The sequence below is a fragment of the Nyctereutes procyonoides genome, unplaced genomic scaffold (genome assembly GCF_905146905.1).
Source record: "Nyctereutes procyonoides isolate TBG_1078 unplaced genomic scaffold, NYPRO_anot_genome, whole genome shotgun sequence".
NCBI classification, from domain to species: domain Eukaryota; kingdom Metazoa; phylum Chordata; class Mammalia; order Carnivora; family Canidae; genus Nyctereutes; species Nyctereutes procyonoides.
In genome coordinates, this window is record NW_026575042.1 from 50112133 (window position 1) to 50131226 (window position 19094).

Below are 19094 nucleotides of genomic sequence, written 5' to 3' on the forward strand. Positions count from 1 at the left end.
ATCGGGCTATGGGCTCATATACAGGAGGTCCTATTGAAGGGATGACCTTGAGGAAGGGCACGGCCTCACTGCGGGAAGCACCTGTGCACGTGCACCTGGCTTTGAACCCTGGCAGCTCAGCCATTGGTTGGTTTGACTTCATGATGTAGTTTGACCCTAAAAGAACTCACACCAGTAAGACCTTTGACTTGCTTTTGTGCGGAATAGCCGTGATTTTGTCACACGCCCGCTGCAGGAATAGCTTGCCTGTGGGACCTGAAGGAACATTTTTAAGCCTCCGTTTGTTCACAGAGCTCTTCTCAGGTTCGTTGTGAACGATGGAAAATCCCTCCCAAACAGCACCTGATGCAAAGTCGTTCTTTTTGTTTGTTTTTTTTCCCCTTCACGGGCCTGGAGTGGAGAGAGCAGCATTCCAGGGCCGGAGGATGGCCTAGGGATCTGACTCCCTCTACCTTGTTTCTCTGTTCCCGATGTTACTTGGACGTCGACCACCACGTCGGGCCTGTAACCAGCAGGAAGGACAAAGGGCAAAGATGTTGGGCCCCCCTGTATTAGGATGCTTCCTGGAAGTGACAGTCGTCCTGACACCCCGTTAGCCGGAACCTGGTTACATGGCCATCCCTACTGTGAGGGAGACTTCAGCCTCCACGCGAAGGCACGGAGGCCGGCCGGAGAAGGCTGCCCGAGGTCATCTGGGAGACGGGGCCCTCCGACCTCCTGCCTCAGTTCTGATGTCCCCGCAATTCGTGGTTGGATGCAGCAGCCCGGATGATCTCAGCAAGATGCACACCTTATCAGAGCGCTCCTCTGCTTACACCTTCGGTACCACCAGAAGGGACAACGCACGCCGTGGGCGGTCTGGCACTGCCAGCATCCTCGATGGCATCATTCCTTTCCTGACTCTATTCTTGAGCAGCACCACGGTGCTTGTCCTTCCCAGCAGGGCCCACAGTCATAAGAACCACCACAGCTTTATTTTTATTTTCCAGTGGACCCACAGGCCTTTAGTTTTGTGTCCATCTCATCTCCTCCAGTCTGTGGGACTTCTCCATTCTTCCCTTGCTTTTCATGACTTGGACGTGTTTTTTTAATAAGTGTTGGCCAGTTATTTTGAAATGTTTTGGGTTTTTCTAATTTTTTTTTTTTCTCATGATTACATTAAGGTTACGCGTTTCTGGCAAGAATACCATAGAAGCGATGTATTCTTATGTCTCATATCAAGAGGTACGTGATGTCATTATGAATTATTATTCTGGACGTTAACTTTTATCACCCAGTGATGTCACCATGCTTTTCCACTCTAAAGTATCTCTGTTTCCCTTTGTGATTAACAATTACCGCGTAGGGGCAATATTTTGAGGATCTGAAAATAATGTTTCTCATCATGGCTTGGCCACAAATTTTAACATCCATTGATGATGATTCTTGCCTGAAACAGCTCTTACCGTGTTGTTTAAAAAACTGGTGATTTCCCATTTCCCCTCATCCCTTCTACATTTATTAACTAGAATTCTACTCCCCCCCTCCCCGATTTACTTGTATCAATAGGGACTCAAGGATGTTTATCTCTCTTTGAGTAGAATAACCCACAACTCTCATTATTTATTCTGTTGCTCGAAATTTCCCAGATTTGACTGCTAGGAGCCACTTTGAGTGGCTTTTGTTTCCTTTTGACACATCTTTATCATTTGTGGGCACTTCCTTATTTTCTGGAACCTCAAGATGTTCCGCGCTCATCTTGTACTTTCTCTGCCTCAGGTCAGTAGTCGGCCGTTTCTCCAAAGACTCCTGTTTCCAATTACCCGAGAATGGAATTTGTAAACCAAGATCTGAGTGCCAGGTGTGTTCCTTGGTACGGGGGACGTTGTGGCAAATTCAGAATGAGAAATTAAGTTATATTTTAAAGGTCATAGGGCAGTTCTTCCGTTTTAAAAGAAATTCTTTGGGTGCTTTTTTTTTTTAATAGAATAAAAAGAATCCTATGTGGTAAATAAGAATCCTCTAATTCATTATTTGAATATTTCAATATTATAATTTAAATTTGCTCAAAGAGCAACAAATATGTATTAGAATGACACAGAAGAGGGGATCCCTGGGTGGCTCAGCGGTTTAGTGTCGCCTTCAGCCCAGGGCGTGATCCTGGAGACCTGGGATCGAGTCCCACGTCAGCCTCCCTGCGTGGAGCCTGCTTCTCCCTCTGCCTGTGTCTCTGCCTCTCTCTCCTCTCTCTCTCTCTCTGACTCTCATGAATAAATAAAATCTTTAAAAAAAAATAGAATGACACAGAAGAGACTGGGGCCACACAGTGTCAGGGTGAATGTTGGTGGGATAGTCCATGGCACGATTCACGCTAGACACAAACCCCGTGCAGTGTCAGTAAGTTAAAACTGAAAGGGAAGACCTCAACGAGAGAGGATTAACAGGCTCATTAAGAATGCTTCGTTAAAAAAAAAAAAGAATGCTTTGTAAACAAACTGAAGTATAATTTTTTAACTTATTCACAACTAAAATGACAATGTACTCCATGCTCATTCTTCTCAGCTTCTCCCGTTAGCAGGTTTGATCAGAGTATGTATATTTGTAAAGCCCTTTTACTCTTATTTGGACACATCTCTAAATTCTCTTTCATACCTGGATGGTAGGGATCTGTGTCCTACCATCCAATGGTGATAGACAGATGGAATTATGTCAGTGTTGTTCTAGAGAACGGTCAGGGACTGATAGCCTTTGAACATTTCCTTCCTTAACTCTTCTGAAGATTGGAAAGGGGAAAAAAAAGGCCTCTTCCCAGTGGACTTGCCGGTAACAGTCATCCGCTTGTGAACTCTGATGTAGGCCTTATGTTGCTTGAGAACAACATATGGTAAAAGGAAGGAGAGGTACAAGGGCAGGTGACCCGAGTGGCCAGGACGGATGGTGATTTTCACAATGTTGGGATATTGACTTACTAAAGGCTTAAATTTATATCAAGCTCTAATGACAGAGATAGGGCAGGAATAATTTCCCTCCCTTTACAGACCAGAAAACTAGTGATTATTCAGATGTATGACTTGCCCAAGGTCATGATGTTTGAAAGAGCCAAAATATGATGTCAGATCATCAGACATCACAATTCAGACTCTTTCCACCAAGGTGTTTGGCCTTTCTGGTTTGGAGAGGGGTCCTTGTCCCACATGTTATGCCCTTGGCTCAGATTCTCCATGTCCCCCTATTTGTCAGGCAAATTTCTACTAATTTTTAAAAACCCAGCTCAGATGGCTACTTCCTGGGGAAAACTAATTTTTCCTAAGGCAATTAGCATTCCCTCACCTTCGCCTTTTCAACACTCTTCACAACAGGAACATAGAGGCACATTTTATCATTAGTACCTGTTTCTTCATTTTATCATTAGTACCTATTTCTTCATAAACCCCATTCTCTAGACAGTCAGATACTTACAAACTGCTTTTTTATTCTTATTTTTTTTCTCTTTGTTTTCTAGTGAATGTACAATTTGGAGACACTTAAGTTCGCTGCCCATAATGGAGAGGGAATAGAAATTGATGAAAATGGAGATGTGACTGGGCACTATGATATTCTGAACTGGCAAGTAGGTGATAATGCAGAGATTGCCTTTGTGAACGTCGGAGAATGTATATTCACAAACTCTTAAGTTTGAACTCATGATGAAAAAGAATGCAACGATATTTTGGAAGACTGAATTAGCAAAGGTGAGTTACTTTGACATCTTCTTCTGTTTATAGACACAGAGAATTGCATTTCTATATTGTTTCAGGCACTATGGAATATCAGCCATCTGGAGTTGGCTATTCCAAGTCATTTTTTTTCAAATACAGTACATATCTTTTCTATATACAGATTCAGGTATTTTGTTTTCGGAGTGTTTTTTTGGACTATAGTTTATTCATTCTATCCTTTTGTTTTTCTTCTCCACGAACTCCAATCAAAGGCTTTGACTTCCTTTGCCTAGTTTTATCCACTTCCTCTCTGACCATTTTTGCCTTTTTCTTTATTTGTCCAATTCTTTTCATTGTTTTCCTGCCTTTATTCGAGGCCTCTTAGTAACTTTGCACTCAAATATCTTTGTTTTGGAATGCCTTATCAATTTTAGTTTCTGAATTGGGTTTCTCTTTAGTTTCTTTCCTGAGTAAAATGTTTTTTTTCCCATTTCTTCCAGTTGTATATTTATTTTTGTTTTAAATTTTTAAATACCTGACTCAGCATATTTTTGCACTTCTCCAGGTATGTTTGGGAGACTGTTTAATTGTAGTGCCAGAAAACTTATTTAAAATGCTATGTTACATTATTCTTCTGGGCAATGGTTGTGTGTCTGTGTGTTGATGGGAGGGACCTGCTGCAATGTCTTAATTTTCATTTTCTGTTTTCTTCTTATAGTAAACTTACATCAAGGCACTTACACCTATCTTTGTTCATAGACAAAGGATGAGAGTTTCTGGTATTTTACAAATGCATAATTCTAGACTGCCTTCTTCTATTAGTAGAGTGAAGAGTAGTTCATGTAAGATATGACTTTTTGCCGTAAGGGAAAGCTTAATGTGTCTTTCAGTTTTATGGTTCACTCTTGTTTGTGCAGGATTCTTAATTTTCCCCTCTTCTTTCTCTTTCTACCACATCTCAAAAAGGCACTTCTCCCTCTCCATATACCTTCTAACTCCGGTTGAAGTTGTGCCATCCTGAGACTGGCACCTCAAGTCCCACTTTCAAGACTTTTCCCTGGAGCTGGTACTGTCTCTCTAGTTTTGGACCTGTTTTAACATAGGCTGGGACATTTTCTTTCTAGGAATGATTTGTCTGTTCTCCATCAACCTTAAATTCTCTGTTTTCTCTTACTATGTCCTGCACAGTTTTTCAAGATTCTGTCCATTTCCTACATACCCAGGGATGAGGGAGGGACTCTAGAAATGGCCTTGCTGGAATTTAATGGCTATTTCTCTACATACAAGAACTTTAAGTTCATAGTATTCTGAGGTTCTTTATGTTGCTAAAGTCATGGGTTATGTGTGGTTTTATTTACTTTTTTTTGTTTTTTGAGTTTGTATGCTCTTTTTGAGCAGATGTGTGGAGAGACCCCCAGTCTAGCAGCTACCATTATCTTGGGACAACCCAGAAGTCCTTCTTCCCCTTCCTGATGGTAGTTCTAGAGGAAGTTCATTTCTTCGTCCCCTTTTTCTTATTTATTCTCAGGGTCAAAGAACGTGAGGAAGAATTCACAAATTAATAATATAATTTGGGGTAGGGAACACTAACTTACCAGTAGAGTATATATGTGGGTGTACATATATGTCAACAAGCTTTGATGTGTCATTCAAGAAATCTTTTATTGAGAGATTATAGGAGAGAAAGATTCACAAGCTTCAAAATTCTTTCTAAAATACTGTTGTCAAAATTGTTCTGAGAGGTAGTAGAAATAAGGTTTGAGGATTACATGCATCATCTTTGGAGGTAAACCAGTTACCCTATGTAAAAAAATGATTATTTTCCTTATTATTATGATTATTATTGATATTGAATTATTGTTATTTATTTGACTTCTTATTACAAATTTTATCCTCCTCCTTTGATAGCAACAGGAAGGCTTAAATGTAGGACTGAGAAGTGGTTGGTGAACTAGAGACTGGCCCCCCTGGGTATGACATAAAGTTAGCACCTGCAGGAGTTATTGGAGAAAGTTAAGAGGAAACCTCACTATTTACTAGAAGTCATGAAGAAACCCCATTACTTCCCAGACAGCTGAACTTTTTACCTTTAATGAAACCTTAGTTCTAGGAGAGTGGGACTGGAGGGCCCTTGATATTCAAGTTCAGTGTTTACTATAGGTCACAGTAAAATGATAGGGTGGTGGAAAAACAACAGCAATTTAATCTTCCATGTGGATCTCAGAATGAAGGGACCAGCAGGAGTGAGAGAGCTGAGTGTGGGCATCAGTGCAGCCAGTGGTTTGTCTTTGCTGCTGCCGCAGACTTTTTTTCAGGGGTGTAGGGTCTGTTTTCATCTAGATTCCTATTCATGTATCTTCTGTCTTCCTGAGGGATCTTCCTAAGATCCCCTAGATCTAAGTTTCCAAATCCTGCTGGGAAAAGGTCTGAGAAAAAGTGACAAGGAAATTAAGATTGCTGAGCTCCTACGCTGTGCTAGACACCTAGGAGATCTTTTTAATCTATCTTTTCATCTCTCTTTTTCTTTTTATTCTCTGCTTTCCATGGGTGGCAGTAAACATATATAAACTCATACATACTCACAAAAGCATACACACACACACACACACCAGTTCCCTCCTTTCTTGGCCCATCCTTAGGCAGCACTTAAGTACGTTATTTACAGGTTATAAAAATAAAAGATTATCAGCATTGGTCACTGTAGTACCAGCCACAGCTCTCTTCTGCATTTTATTTCTTTGACCTGGAGCTGTTCTGTCCAAATTGGTAGCCCCTACTCACAGGTAGCTTTTAAATTTAAATTAATTAAAAATTAAATTATATTAGATTTGAAAGTCAGTTCCTTAGTCACACTGGCCACCTGTGGCTAGCAGTATCATACTGGATATGTAACACTTCTATCGTTGCAGAAAGACAGAGCTGCCCTAGGCCTAGAGTATTAACTATCTTCTGTGGTCTGGAACTCTCTACCTGAATGGGGCCTGAGATTTTTCACTTTGTATTCCTAGTGCTAAGCATATAGTAAGTACTCAATATGATGTTTTACATGAAAAAAGAGATGTTACTACTTGTTTAGATAAGGTTCATAGAAAACAAGTTCTAGAGACACCAGGGTGGCTCAGCGGTTGGGCGTCTGCCTTCTGCTCGGGGCATGATCCTGGGGTCTCAGGATCGAGTCCTGCATTGGGCTCCCTGCTTCTCCCTCTGCCTGTGTTTCTGCCTCTCTCTCTCTCTCTGTGTCTCTCATGAATAAATAAAATCTAAAAAAAGAAAACTTGTTCTACTAAAAATTGATGGAAGGATAGTAAAATGCCACAGTAGAGTTCCATTTTAATAATATTTCATTAGAACATAATAATTTTATTTTTCTTATCTTCTTTATTAAAATTGGGGATATATTTATATAATGAAATCGGTTTGAATGAATTTGATACAAATTAACTAAGCATCTACTATGAGTCCACCTCTAAAAAACCACTTTCCTGAATTCCAGCCTGAGATGGCAACATAGGAAGACACTGAACTCACCTCCTCTATGGACACACCTAATCTATACCTGTTTATAGAGCATTTCCTTCTGAAGAAGAACTGAAGGCTGACTGAACAGCTTCTGCACAACAAAAGACAGAGTCCACATTGAGACTAAGAGAGATGGAGACGTGGTAACAAAGGTAACACCTGCCCCCCACACTAAGAACTACAGTGGGGAGGGATAGCGCCCGAGATGACCTAGAGCAGATTTGTCTGCCCTGGGGCACAGGAAAAAAAAAAGCTGAGATTTTAAAAAGCAACTAGAATATGAATAGATTAGCCTTAGAACTGTGCCAGAGAAGGAGGGAGCTGCTGGAACTTTCTCTGGGTTGGAGGGCCTAGTGAGTGCCAGGGTTTATGGTCCCCCTCCACCTTGATAGTGTAGATGGGAACAGAGTCTGGGCACCCTGCCAGCCTGTTGCCTCAGTGTTTTCTGGGCCCCTAGCCCACACCAGCTCCAGCCATCTCTCCAAGGAGGTCACAGGGCAGTGCATATTGGAACATTTCTAGTCAGTGCTGACTCCAGCTCCAGCTATCATACCAAGGTGACACAGGAGCAGAGCACAGCAGAAGACTCCAGACTCATGCCATTTCAGCTCCAGGTGACTCACTAGGGCACCACTGGTACAAAGCACTCTGGAACCTCCTGGCTATGCCTGCTTTAGCTCCAGCTACCTTGCCAACAGTGCTCCCTGTTCAGAACACCCTGGGAACACCTGGCCTGTGCCTGCCTCAGTTTTAGCCACCCCATCAGAGCACCCCCTGCATGGAGCACCCTGGGACCTTCCAGCCCACATCCTACCCCAGTTCCAGCTGCCCCACTAGGGCAACTTCTGTGCCAAGCACCCTGGGGCACTCTGGCTTATACTCACTTAAGCTTCAGCTCTCCTGCCAGGCCACCCTCTGTGCAGACAGCTCAGCAGCCCCCCACCTTGCACTCATTCAGCTTAAGCTGTCCTACCAAGGTACCCTCTCTATGAAGAGCCCCAGGAATATCCCAGTCTGTGTCCTTTTCAGCTCCCACCATTTCACCAGGGCAGCCCCAGCACAGAATGCCTTGGGACCCCCAGCCCACATAGCTCTAGCCTGCCAGCCAATCACCAGGCATAGTTTATACAGGGAACAACCATCATAAGACCTTTCCTTCAAGTGTAGGAGAAATCACTGTTCCACCTAGTTTATAGAAACAAACATAGAAAGTCAAGCAAAATGGGGAGACAGGACTATGCTCCAAATAAAAGAACAAGAGAAAACCTCAGAAAAAGAACTAAATGAAATGAACTGGATAACAAGCACTAAGGAGGGCACTTCATGGGATGAGCCCTGGGTGGTATAGTATATGTTGACAAATTGAATTTAAATTAAAAAAAAAATCTGTCAAAAAAAAAACACAAAACTAAATGAAATGGAGATAAAATCTAAAGTAATGATCATTAAGATGTTCATGGGACTGGAAAGAAAAGTGGAAGAACTCAGAACTTCAACAAAGAGGTAGAAAATGTAAAAACTAATCAGAGTTGAAGCATACAATAACTGAAATGAAAAATATGTTAGAGGAAATGGACAGATTAGCAGATACAGAAGAATAGATCAGACATCTGGAAGACAGGGTAATGGAAAGCACCTAAGCAAAACAGAAAAAAAGAAAAAAAGAATTTTTTAAAATGAGGAGAGATTAATAACTCTATTGCAAAAATCCTCAAAAAATATTAGCGAATCACAGTCAACAATACATTAAAAGGATCATTCACCACAATCAAGTGGGATTTATTCTGGGAATCTGAGGATGGTTCAATATTCGCCTAACAGTTGACATGATTCACCATATCAACAAAATGAAAGATAAAAATCATATGATCATCTCAACGGATGCAAAAGCAGCATTTGACAAAATTTAACATCCATGATGATAAAAACTCTCACCAAAGTGGGTTTAGAAGGAACATACCTCAGTATAATACAGGCCATATATGAAAAACCCACAGCAAATGTCATATTCAATGGTGAATAACTGAGAGCTTTTCCTCTAAGATCAGGAAAAAGACAAGGATGTCCACTCTCAGTACTTTATTCAGGATAGTACTGGAAATTCTAGCCACAACAATCAGAAAAGAAAAATAAATAAAAGACATCAAAATTGGTAAGAAGTTAAATTGTTACTCTTTGCAGATGCTATGATACTAATCATAGAAAACCCTGAGGACTACCCCCCAAAAAACCCTATTAGAACTAATAAAGAATTTGGTAAAATTACAGAATACAAAATTAATACAGAAATTGGTTGTGTTTCCATATACTAATAACAAAATAGCAGAAAGAGAATTAAGAAAACCGTTCCATTTACAATTGCACCAAAAAAGATTAAATATCTAGGAATAAACTTAACCAAGAAGGTGAAAGACCTGTACTTTGAAAACTATAAAGCATTGTTGAAAAAAATTGAAGACAACACAAACAAATGGAAAGATACTCCATTCTCATGGATTGGAATAATTAATCTTAAAATATCCATGCTACCCAAAGCAATCTACAGTCAACGCAATCCCTACCAAATACTAGCAGCATTTTTCTTAGAACTAAAACAAATAATATGAAAATTTGTATGGAACCACAAAAGACCCTAAATAGCCAAAGAAATTTTGAGAAGAACGAAGCTGGAGGTACTACAATTCCAGATTTTAAAATATACCACAGAGCCGTAGTAATCAAAACAGTATGGATTTGGCACAAAAATAGACATATAGAATCAATGGAACAGGATAGAAAGCCCAGAAATAAACCCACACTTAAATGGTCAGTTAATGTATGACAAAGGAGGCAAGAATATATAGTGGAGAGAAGACTGTCTCTTCAGCTAATGGTACTAGGAAAACTGGACAGCTACATTCAAAAGCATGAAGTTGGACCACTTGCTTACACCATATACAGAAATAAACTCAAAATGTATTGAAGACCTAAATGTGAGGCCTGAAACCATAAAACTCCTAGGAAAAAAAAAGGCAGAAATTTCTTTGACATAGATCTTAGCAACATTTTCCTAGATATGTTTCCTCAGATAAGGGAAATGGAAGCAAAAATAAGCTATTGGGACCACATCAAAACAAAAAGCTTTTGCATGACAAAGGAACCCATCGACAAAATGAGAAGGCAACCAACTGAATGGGAGAAGATATTGCAAATTATATATCTGATAAGGGATTAATATCCAAAATACGTAAAGAATTTATACAACTTAACACCAAAAAGCAAATAATCTAACTAAAAAATGGGCAGACGACCCAAATAGATATATTTTCAAAAAAGATACAGATGGCAAACAGACACATGAAAAGATGCTCAACATCACTCATCACTAGGGAAATGCAAATGAAAACTGCAGTAAGATATTACCTCACACCTACCATAATGGCTAGAATCAAAAAGATAAGAAATAACAAGTGTTGGTGAAGATGTGGAGAAAAAGGAATGCTTGTGCACTATTGGTGAGAATGTAAATTGGTACAGCCACTGTGGAAAACAGTATGGAATTTCTTCAAAAAATCAAAAAATATAAATACCATATGATTCAATAATTCCACTACTGGTATTTACCCGTAGACAAAAACAAAAACACTAATTCAAAAAGAGGTATACATTTCTATGTTGATTGCAGCATTATTTACAATAGCCAATATATGGAAGCAGCCCAAATGTCCGTCCACAGACGAATGGATAAAGAAGTGGTGTGTGTATGTATATAATGGGGTATTACTCAGCCATAAAAAAAATGACATTTTGTCATTTATGACCACATTATTGAACCTAGAAGTGAAATAAGTCATGAGATGCTAGGTGAAATAAGTTAGAGAGAAAAAGACAAATACTATATGATTTTACATATATGTGGAATCTAAAAAACAAAATAAACACACAAACAAGCAAAAAGCAAAAATGAACCAAAAAATAGAACAAACTGATGGTTGCCAGATGGAAGGGGGAGGTGGGAGGATGGACAAAATGGGTGAAGGGGAATGGGACATACAGGCTTCCAGTTAAGGAATGAGTAGGTCATGGGGATGAAAGCTACAGCACAGAGAATATAGTCAGTGGTCTGCAATAGTGTTGTACGGTGACAGGTGGTGGCTACATTTGTGGTGAGCATAGGGTAACATAGAGACTTGTGGAATCACTATTTTGTGCATCTGAAAATAATGCACATTGTTTGTCAGCTATACTTAAAAAAAAAAAAAAAAGACCAAGACTATGGGAGCCAAGCAGAAGTTTTCCCTGGTAAAAATTGGACCACTTGAGCATCAATAAGGAAAATAAATACAGTAAAAGAACATACACTTTTAAATCCATAAGTTCAAAATGATATTCTCCTCCTTCCAAAATTAACCAGCTTTGGAGGATTCTTTGGAACCAACCTATTATTTCAGAAACTACAAGATACAGGAAAAGAAGTAAAATACACACAGAGACCCCCAAAACGTTGCCTTCACAGCACTTAGAGTGTAATTAATTAATCAGGCCAATATTTTTTGAGCACAGTATTATAGATGCTAGATGCTATCCTAAGAACTAGGGATATGTCACTGTACAAAACAGAACAAATCCCTTACTAATGGACCTAACATTTCAGTGGGAGAAAATAGGCTATAAACAAGACAAATAGATAAATTATGTGTTATTTTAAAGGGTGATAGTACTCGAGGGAAAAAAGTAGGAAGGATTGAAATAGGGAGTGATGGGGGAGACGGCTATAACTTCACATAATGTGGTCTGGGAAGGCCTCCCTGCCGTGACCTTGGAAGTCAGTCCATGCATTATCTGGGGGAGGAGCATTGCAGCAGAGGGAATGGCAACTTTAAAGCCCTGAGGTGGAGGCGAGCTTCATATTTTGGAGGAACAGCAAAGAGGTCAGTGTGGGTAGAAAGACTGAGGGGATGGGAGTAGTGGGAGAAGAGGGAAGAGAGGCAAGAGGGAGTAGGTCACATGGAGCCTTACGGACTGTTTCAGGACTTGGACTTTTACACTGAGTGAAAAGGGGAGCCACTGAAGAGTCTTGTGAGAGGAGAGTAATGGTCTGACCCAGGGTTTAAAGGATCATCTCTTGGGGCACCTCAGTGGCTCAGTCAGTTAAGGGACTGATGATTTTTGGGGGTTAAGTCATGATCTTAGGATTGTGAGATTGAGCCCCACGTTGGGCTCCATGATCAGTTTGGAGTCTGCTTGATATTCTCTCTCTCTCTCCCTGCTCCTCCTCCCCCCTCTACTTGTGCCTCCATTTCTCAAATAAAAATAAATAAATAAATAAATGAATAAATAAATAAATAAATAAAATCTTTAAAGGATCACCTGTCTGCCATGTTGCAAATAAACTGAAGGAGTGGGCTGGGGTGAGAGACAAAAGTAGAAAATAGAAAACCAATTAGAGGAGCAAAAAAAATATAATCCAAAATAAGGTGGGGGCTTGAGCCAAGATAGATGTGACAGACGTGGGATGTAATAGTCAGATTCTGGGTATCTTTCAGTTAGAAGCTGCAGGATTTGTTGATAGACTGGACTTGGAAGTGTCCTGCATCAAATAATTAGTGGACAGTATAGGGCATGATTTAACTCATGATGGTAAACTGAGTCTGGAGGTTGGTGAACAGATGGGCCCGAGTGAAGGAGATGGTATATATAGGCAAATAATGCAGGATAAGGTTGGAGGTTATGGATGAGAACGGTGGTGTCAGTGACAGAAATGGGGAATTTGGGAGAAGGAATGGCATTAATTGGGATAGCTTTGGACATGTTGAATTTGAAGTGATGGTGGAAACGCAATGTAGGGACATATTGGAAGTTGAGAATATGGAATTAGAGTTCAGGTGGGACAGGTGGTGGACATCAAGGTTTGGGAGTTCTTTTTTTTTTTAATTTTTATTTATTTATGATAGTCACAGAGAGGGAGAGAGAGAGGCGCAGAGACACAGGCAGAGGGAGAAGCAGGCTCCATGCACCGGGAGCCCGATGTGGGATTCGATCCCGGATCTCCAGGATCGCGCCCTGGGCCAAAGGCAGGCGCCAAACCGCTGAGCCACCCAGGGATCCCGGTTTGGGAGTTCTTAACTAGAGCTGCTGGTTGAAGGCAAAGAGCGAATGAGCTGCTTTATATCAGGAGATAAAAGCAGCAGATTAAAGACCAAACCTAAGAAAATACCCACAGTTGACAAGAAAGGTGGAGGATGTGGAACCAACAAAATAAATAAAAGGCCCAATGGAAGCCAGGGGAGTCTGCATTTTAAGGAGGGGTTGCTCAAGATGCCAAATATTGAAGAGAAACGAAAGAGAAATGTAGCTAGAGGAAAAACTAGCAGACGTGGCAGGTAACATTTTAGTGAGCTGAGCGGATTAGAAGCTAGTATCCTGGGGATACTGCGAAATGGAATTGAAAGGCATCAGCTCATTGTTCATAATTTTCAAAGAAAGATAGATGGAGAGTTCTTTGCAGAAAACTGGTCAGGGGAGAGGAAATCCTGTTCATTCTGTGGTCATGCACATACTTTCCAAGGAGGCTACCTAACGTGTACAGCAGTACACGCCTCGTACTGCTACGTACCGTAACTGGTTCCAGAGATTTCTAATGTTTTTTTTAATTGTTATCTAATTCAGATTTAATGTAAAAACTCAATATAGGAAAATTCTGTTTTCCAAAATAAACATCAATGTGATCATTCACTTTCCAAAATATTTATTTCTTTCATGGAAACGACCTTTTATCTCCTTTTGAAATAGGAAGCTCTTCATTTACGTTAAGCTACAAACTGATGTATAGGCCTTGCATCTGTTCTTGGTTTCAAAGTGCACATCCATGTGGAATGTAGAGGGACACTTGTATTTGCCATTGAGCTCCCTAAACTCTTTTTTTTTTAATTCTTTTTTTATTAATGAGAAAATATTTGAGTGTTATGCCTTGTCCACATATCTGTTTTTGCCCTGCCAATTTTTCCCATGGAAAAGATCTTTTGTTTTTCTTTTTTACTGACCCTTTATGACACATCTTTGACTTTGAGACCATGTTGGGATGACCTTGTGAGAAGAAATCTTTTCCAGGCTCTTAAGACAAAATTCTTGGGGGGGGTCACTGCCCCCACCCCCACCCCAAGCAGTAGTAGGTACGTAAAATTGTCCCTTCCCCAGAGTACCATGGGCATGGAGGCTGTTCTGAGGCCCCAAAATTGGAAAGACCTAGCTTGAAGATGAACTCTGAATTTCTAGATTCAACCACAAGCCTGACTTTCAGCAAAATTCCTCTCGAGGCTCTACAGATGTCATTCATTCTCTTTGATCCTTGTCCAGCTAACTGGGTTCCCTAATATATCACAAAAGCCATAGAAATCCGGATGTGAATTCCCTCAGCGTTTTGTTTTTAAGAGAAGAAACTTTGTTCCATGCATTGTATTTCTCTTTGCAAGCTTCCTCATTTGACTGATGTACGTCATCCTGGAACCCGGAAGGGGATTCATCAGGGGGAACCCGTATGTCGCTTTCACTGCATCCCATGTGCTGATGGACAGGTGTCACGGCAACCAGGTAGAGATGGCCGTATTTTCCAATGATATCGAAATGCAATTAGAGTAAGCATGTTTTGGTAAAGAGGGCTTTAGGAGTCATCTTTCTAAATAGGTGTGAACAACTTACAACAAAAATCATTATAATCTATCAAGCTGTTGGATATACTGTGTGGTGTGAAAAAAACAATAATCTTAGGCTTTAGTTCTAAAGCTGCTGCAGTTGGGAAAAAGATCAGCAACTGTGAATTTAAGAGAAAAGAATGTTAAAAGATGAAATGTGAATAAATGGATTCATGAAAAGTACTTAAAATTATTTCAATTTCTAAAATAGATTAAGCATTAGTTATGTAAAAAATAGTGAATAATTGGAAAAATAAGTGAATTACAGTTCTATATTCTACTGTATTATCTCTAATATGGAATTATAGGATCGCGAATTCTATCCCCAGTGGACTCAAGGCCATAGTTACTTAAAGTTTGCAGGATGAATCTTACAGATGAATTCTGTAACTGCCGCTCTATGAATTCTTCTCCACAACCTGCTGCAATGCTGCTCTTCGTGACTGGGATTTTAGTGGGGTTTGGTATGCTCAGCCTTATGAAGAATGTTGGATCAGGTGTACTTTTACCTCCACTTATCTCTTTCCTTAAAGATAACACAAGTTGTCCTTGTCCTTTGCCAAAAGACCCTCAATAGCAATTTATTTCAAGGAGAATTTTTAAACATGTAAAATTTTCCCTAAATGGAAAACAGGCGCACTGTAACCTGAACAACTCCCTGGACCCCACGTGACGCAGTCTCCGCTCGGCGCTACATCAAGAAAAGTCCAGTCCAGTAGTCAGAGCGATTGGAAGTGAATTCCAATCTTCAACTGCACCTTTCAAAGAACCTTAAAGAGATCCATTTGATAATTTGCCATGAATTCATCTCAAATAGCTTTTTCTTATGTTGTAATAATCTCCCTCAGAGCCTCTGGCCAGCTGAAGGCTGCCAACTTTTTCTCAACTTTAGTCAACATGGTTACTATTTTTGTTTTCCTCCTCAATTCTCACTAGTTTGCTGCCTATTCTCTCTGGAATCTGCATCTGGAGGGTAGAGAGGGGGAAGTGGAGGAAGCAAAGACAACATGCTCTCAGCAGGTGAGAGTAATGTTGAATGGAAGGTTGAAAACACTTGTATTTTAATCAACCTTATCACAACCCTCTTGATTGTTTCACCTTTGTAGCTTAATTTTCTCATAGGTGGGAAGCCATTTGTGGATTGTTCTCAGGTTTATGAGGATACACACCTCCCTTCTCAACTGGATAATTGGAAAAGAAGGAGGGATCTTACTGGAAAAGGCTTGTATAGGAAAGGCAGAAACCAAGAAGGCGGACTGAATTCCCAACACTGAAAATAATTCTCTATCTGTAATATTAGTTGCACACTCTAAGACAATTGTACTGCTCGTTTGCTTTTCTTTCTTTCTTTCTTTCTTTCTTTCTTTCTTTCTTTCTTTCTTTCTTTCTTTCTTTCTTTCATTCTTTCTTTTTTTAAGATATTAGTACATTCTATATAAAAGATCTCAACGAGTCCTGCACTAGGTCTTTGGCTGCTCTGAGCTATTTGCAGATGAAGGGGACAATTGATTTTCTTGCAGTCAATCCTCTTCTTTGTTCATTAAGGTCAAAGGGAGTGTGAACAATGTAATGAAGACTATTGGTCAAATGCACAAAAGAGAATGTGTGTGCTGAAAGAGGTGGAATTCTTTGCTTATGATGAGGCCCTGGGCGACATGGTTGTCATTCGCTCCATCTTTGGGGTGCTTCGGTCTTGGCAGTCACAATTGTGTACGTGATATACAGGCATATGCCACTTGTGAACGCCAGTGACCGGGAGCCAGGCTTTCTCATTCAGCTTTCTCTTGTCATCCCACAGCTGTCTTCCATGCTTTTCATTGGCAAGCCATACAACTGGTCCTGCGTGACCTGCCAGGTCACTTGGCAATGGGTTTTTCTCTTTGCCTGTCTTGCATTCTTGGAAAGACTATTTTACTGTTTTAAGCCTACAGGATTTCTAATTCTAAAACCCAATTTATATCCATCCACTCCCATTATCGGGAAGTCTTTGCTGATCTCTTGTTTTACTTGAGATTGGCATATGTTTAGCCTACTTAGTATTAGAGCTCCCAAGATTGTACAAGAACATAGAATCTCAAAATAGAAAGATCATTTTTTTTTTAAAGATTATTTATTCATGAGAGACAGAGAGAGAGGGGCAGAGACACAGGCAGAGGGAGGAGCAGGCTCCATGCAGGGAGCCTGACATGGGACTCCATCCCGGGTCTCCAGGATCACGCCCTGGGCTGAAGGTGGCGCTAAACCGCTGAGCCACCCAGCCTGTCCTAGAAAGATCATTTTGGAATGTGATAAGGTTCTATAGAGTTTTTATGCTCTATGTTTGGGATTGATATCTTCCTGGCCTTGCTATGCTTTCTAACAACCTTTGTTGCTCGCCTATTGCCGGGTAATTACTATGAAGGAAAATGCATCTCGTTTGGAATGCAGGTCTTTTTCATCATCTGGATCTCTTTTGTCCCTGCTTGCTTGAGCACTGAAGGCAAGTTCAAAGGGGCTGTGGAAATATTTGCAATCTTGGCATCTAGCTATGGTTTGTTGCGTTGTGTATTTGCTCCTGAGTGTTTCATTGTTTTGCTGAGGGCAACAAGGACCACTGATGAAATTGTGGGTGGAAGAGTCTCCACTATAGATAAGAGCATCCAACTGACTTCAGCCTCTGTAAGCAGTAAGCTTAATAATTCCACAGAGTCAACTGTTGTGGATGACTAGAGTTGTGAGTTACACGTGTCCTTCAACGCTGCAATGGTGATATGGTTCAGTGTTCCCTTTCAGGTTGCTCCTGCAGCCTGCTCATGGTCTGGGTCATATTGAAGATTTGGGTTCTACTAGTATGATCCTGGCATGGAATGTGAAATCTCTAAGATACCATTTAGCAATTAGAATACCTGTTACTATTGAAACTATAAACGACTCCATTCAAAAATTTCATAATACTTTGGTATGAGGAGTGTAATGTGGAGGGTACAAGTAACCTAAAAGGATGAATTAAAAAAAAAACCTGGCTCTTGAATATATTTATTTTTATATCATGGGTATCTGGTCTAAAAATGTACATCAAACAAAGTCACCTTGTGGGGACCAAAAGAGACATCTTGTTAATGCTTCTATGGAATAAATAGTTTTACTTGGACTGAGGTAAGAATTGCTCACAAACTTTCCCTCAGAGCAGAGTATTTGATAAGAGAATTTGTGTTTCAAAGGACTCTGCAGCATATAGATAATATTGAAAGAATTGTGAACAAAGCTCAGTTCCTTCTCGAATTCATAATGGGAATAGACATATTTCTTCCAGGGGGAAGGTAAGGCCCCCTTCTCCAGCTTTTCCTAGATAATAGTAGTAAAATATTTGAGTTTCAAAACATTTTTCTGCTTAAAAAGTAAAAATGAGGGGAATTAAGATATCAGCAAAGCAATTGTTATCTTGATTATATAGTGAATACCCAATAGCAACATGAACTAGAGCATATCTGCTCTAATACCTTAGAATGCAAGATTTTTTAGAATAAATTAAATGATAGATATTTACTCTTTCATTATCCAGAGTTAACTGGATTGTTATAAAAATAGGTTCAATCTTCTTCCAGGTACAAAACTTTAAAAATGATCGACATAGATTTATGTGCATATGAATGAAATGTGTGGAAAAACAGAATTTGTAGAAATACTGATAAACCAGGTACCCACGTGCATACTTGACTCTAGGAAACCAGCAAGATCAGAAAGAGCTCTTGATTTAAGAGAACTTGTGAATATCAATTAACCAAACTGGGCAGAGAGATGCACACAGGTTGTTGGAGCAAAAAGTGAAACCATGATGGCTAGTTTAGCAGGACAGATCTGTCTGGAATTTATTTATTGATTTTTAAGGAAAGATGATTCCAGACCAGATGAAGGGGATGAACTTCCTGTAATTTAAATAGGAAGTTTATACCAAGGTCCAGCAAGCCTCAAAAATGAGCTCATTTCCTGGAGGGCTAATGGTACCCCAGTGCTTTGTGGGTTAGCATCTATTCACCCACCCATCTCCAAAACTTCTACAGTGCTTTGTGTCACAGCGCTTGGATTCTTAGAGAAGAAGAGCCCATATCACAGCATGAAGAGTGGGGAGATTGTTTCTGCCCTCTACTTGACCCAGGAATGGGCTTTGGAAAAGAGAGGATGGTTTTTTATACAAGTATCAATAGGAAAATGAGAATCTGATTTGACTTCTTGTTCAGTTATCATGCAG

General features: G+C 40.1%; 1 pseudogene; it reads left to right on the forward strand.

The window, feature by feature from the left end:
* Window positions 1–611: 611 nt before the first annotated feature.
* LOC129506981 (vomeronasal type-2 receptor 1-like) lies at window positions 612–17615 on the forward strand (annotated as a pseudogene).
* The last annotated feature ends 1479 nt before the right edge of the window (window positions 17616–19094 follow it).